This window comes from Panicum hallii, chromosome 3 (assembly GCF_002211085.1).
Source record: "Panicum hallii strain FIL2 chromosome 3, PHallii_v3.1, whole genome shotgun sequence".
NCBI lineage: Eukaryota > Viridiplantae > Streptophyta > Magnoliopsida > Poales > Poaceae > Panicum > Panicum hallii.
Genome location: NC_038044.1, coordinates 21,267,073 through 21,271,481, shown reverse-complemented (window position 1 = coordinate 21,271,481; position 4,409 = coordinate 21,267,073).

Here is a 4,409-nt window from a genome sequence, read left to right as displayed (position 1 = left end):
TTGGAAAGTTCTTGGTGGATTGCAGATTGGAAGCACAGTTTTTACTTGGCGTTACCGCGGGGTTAAATAACTAGTGGCTGGATACAGTTTTACTGTTTCGAAGTTGAAGAGTCGTTTCAGGGAATATTCGGAAGTTGAGGGGTCATTTGGTGGATTGTTTAGATAGAATATTCGATTAATCATTTTTTCAGGGTTAATTGTCCCGAAAAAAGGGGTTTTTTGAATTCCAGATCTAACTTCCATCATTTTGTACCATCATAACGGTTATTTGTCATGGAGATATTTTTTTCACTGCATGCCACGACTTTTGGATCCTTATTTCCAAACCTGGGAGATTTGGATTCAAGGCTCAGGGGCTACGGGATATGTGGCATCGACTACTTATTTTTTCGAATTTATTTGAAAAGTAAGTAAGGAAGATTCAAGACTAATGCGACCCTCAGCCTGGTTCTCCGATTCAATTTAAGGCTCGGGGGCTACTCCATATGGAGTGTGATTTTTCAATCCCACACCATATCAAAGAAGTAATTCGGGGTATGAGCACCTCATAGCTTCGATGCAGCCTAGAAAGTACTCGAAGAAGAACTTCAAGATGGAGCTTCAAGAGAAGCCAAAGATTGCTTCGAAAGTACTCGAGAAGCCTGCAGCACTCAGCTGACCCGAGGCTACGGGACTGTGTACATAACGTAGTTTAAACAGGGTTAGGAGATAAAGCCTATCTTATCTCTTATTTATGTTGTTTTCTACTCGTTTGAGTAGGAGATAAAGCTAGTCGGTACAGAAGGAAACTACTCGAGTTATACTCGGTTACGATTCCTTGGCTAGTATTGGCTGGGATCCATGTAACTCTGACCTCCCGGATATATAGGGGGGGCAGGGATCCATTCAAAACACAACTTCTACACCCAAGGGAATACAAACCACCATACAGAACGTAGGGTATTACGCATCTCGCGGCCCGAACCTATCTAAATCTTGTGTTTCTTGCACCTTCAAGTTCCTGATCTCGGTGTCTCTTCACCTAAACTTACCACCTCGTGTATATCCCTTGGTGGGCAGCCGGTAAAACACCGACAAGGAGGTCTTCATGGATTTGCTCTTGATCACATCAGCCAAGATGCGGTCAAAGTTAGTTTCATCACCCTCTTATTCCTCGCTGGATGCTGCGATGGCAAGAGGATGTGTGGAAGGCATCAAGTGGCTTGGGCGCTCGATGTCTGGCATAGGAGGCATACTCCTATACACATTTACATCATCCTGCAGTTATATTTAAAGATTTGTCAGTACAAAAAAATATTAAAGGATATCAGAAGTACTCGACAGAATGATATGACAATTACCCCTACCTATTTGGGAGGATTTTTCGCCGCGTACGGGCTCGGCACATATGGGACAGTTTCAGCGCCCGTGAGCACCCGGCTTACTCGCAGCAAGGCTTCACCTTTCTCAATACGCTCTATAGAAAACCGAGACGGATCTGAAATGCCAAGGTATTCAAAGCCAAAGCGTGTGCGCTTCCGTAGAGGCTGGATCCGCCTGCCCAGCCACGTGTACATCACTGACACTCCAGTAACTCAAGAATATCTATGCTTCTTGGTCATTCCGAGCAGCTCCTCGATTTGGTTCCTATATCACGGCACGCCATTGTCCACTCGCCATGGATCCTGAGTGCCCCGACGATCCTTTCAAATAGTGAGGGATGATGGTTTCCAATGTAGAACCACCGCTCTCTCCACCCAAACAAACTAGTCGGGAATTTGTAAGGGATGTACTTCTTTTCCATCCCCTGCCTCAATTGCAATCCGGCACCACTGACTTCATACATGGAAATCTCGCTGGGCTGTGGTTTGAGATGGAAGAGGTAGCAGAAGAGGTCGAAGTGAGGATCTATCCCCAAGAAGGCTTCACATAAATGAACAAAGATGGAAATATGGATAATAGAATTATGGTTGAGGTGATGGAGTTGGATGCCATAATAAAAGAGAAGACCGCGAAAGAAATCAGATGCGGGGAGGGCCAATCCGCGCTCAACAAAATATTGAAGCAAAACAATCTCCTCAACCCCTTCATATAGTCTCGTCACTAGTGGCAGAGCGCCACTGGATTATCTCCTTGGGCTGTAGGAGGCATTCATCTACTATCGTTTGCAGATCAGTTTTGGAGCAGTTACTTGTTCTCCACCCATCCCCAGCGGTGGTGGCTGGCTTGGATTCCTTCTCTTTCCCCTTGGAGACGCCTTTCTTGCCCACCATTCTTGATGTCACAAGCTGCTTCACTCGCATACGCTCGAGAGCTGAGGATGAAGGTGGCGGAGACACGCTCTGGGGAAGCAGGGGCTCGCAATAACTACTTTCCGCACAGGGAAAGAGCTGGGAATAACCTAGATCTGATTCTGGGAGCGGTGGCGGCTGCGAGAAAGAGGAAGACGAAAGATCAAGGCAGTGAGAATGCAAGCGAAAGGGTGAGTAAACCCTAAATTACCGCGCGGTTAAATAACCAGCGGTGGCCCCACAATTACTGTGTGGAATGCAATGGATTTTTTTCCTCGAGATAAAATTTGTTTTGAGCGGTAATTTCGGGTTACTTTGGAAAAGTTATTTGCTTAACCATTTTTTCAGATATGTTATCCCAAAAAAAGGGATTTTCAAATTTCTGAACCAATTTACTCATTTTAACCATCAAATCAAATTCTTAATTTTTCCACAATCCATACCACAACTCTTTAGATCCTTTTTTCCAAACCTTGGGATTCGGATTCAAGGCTCGGGGCTGCGGAACACGTGTTATCGATGGCTAATTTTTTGAATTTTTGGAAAACAACGAAAGAAGATTCAAGACTAATTTGACCCTCAGCCTGATTCTTTGATTCAACCTAAGGCTCGGGGACTATTTCATATGAAGTGTGAGTTTAATCGCACCCCATAAAGATTTGAAAACTAATCGAAGCATAAGCACCTTACAGACTCGATGCAACCAAGAAAGTACTCGAAAGATACCTCCAAGATGAAGTTCAGATTTCGGAAGAACTCGAAGATGCCTTCAGAACTACTCGGAAGCCGGCAGTACTTGACTACGAAGAGCTCAAGGGCTTATCAGACCCGGGGCCACAGGACTGAGCACATGGCGTACATTTTCTACAATAAGTGATGAGACATGACCATATCTTACACCAATTGTAACTACTCGTACAAGAGTAGAACTAGTCGGAACAGAAGGAAACTACTCGAGTAGTACTCATGTAGAACTCCTAAGCTAGTGTTTCGCTAGGATTTCCATATAACCTTATCCCCCAGACTATTTAAGGGTGGGCAGGGATCCGTCCAAAATACACAACATCTAAGGCAATATAAACCACCACACAGAACGTAGGGTATTACGCATACTGCGGTCCGAACCTGTCTAACGTTTTGTGTTCCTTGCACCTTCGAGTTCCTGACCTCGGCGACACCCCACCTACAATCTACAATCTCGGGGATATCCATCGGTGGACTTGGAGGTTAAACGCCGACACAGGAGTCTGTAAAGCCTTCCAATTCAAAATATTTTTCTTATGCGTTTAGTGAAGCTATAAAGGTTCCTTGCTGTAATTTTGTTTATTTTATCACTGGGAATTTAATCATTAGCTGAATTATGTCAGATGTTTGGGTTGTGTTTGGTTTGAATGATGAGCTTGGAGGGAGTAGTGTCATCCCGATTTTCAGCGTACTGGTTCCTGGATAAGACAATGGAGATATCCTTAAAAAAAAGAGAATGTGCCTTGAAGGTGGTCGGACCAGCTCACTCCAATTTTTTTGGCCGGATGAGCTCGTCCCCTTCCGACGGCGTGAGCTATTGTTTTGTTCCCTCGCACGCACACGTGAGTCAAGGGGCCGGCGCTAGGAAGCGGGTGGTGATGACAGCTCGCGGGCGCGTGGCCACGGCAAGCACCAGGTGGGGGAGGTGGCTACGGCCAAGGCTTGGCAGGCGATGTGGGCATGCAGAAGGGGAGGGGAGGAGCAATGGAAGGGAAGGCTGTTCGACTGACAAGCCGGGCCCATGGTTAATGCTGTTAATGGAATATGAGATTTTTTCATCCCAACCCTCCAACCAAAGAAAAGAAAAATTAAACCATTTCATTCCCCAACCAACACACGGTGATGGAACCATATTCCATCCCTAAAATAGAGGGTGGAGCCTTCTTCTAGATTTAATCTATGGAAGATCAGACTGCGAAAGGCGCATTGAACTTCTTATCCGTTTAGTCTGCCTTAACAAACCCTGAACTGTTTGATTAACGTGAAGGTAGCACGGCCCACCTTTTGTGTTCAGTTTTTCAAGTGCAACTCTCTTGCATTGCTTCTCCAGCAAAGATGAAGTTAGTTTCCACCTGTCTGTTCAATTTGATGCAGAAAGGCTTGCAAATTACCATT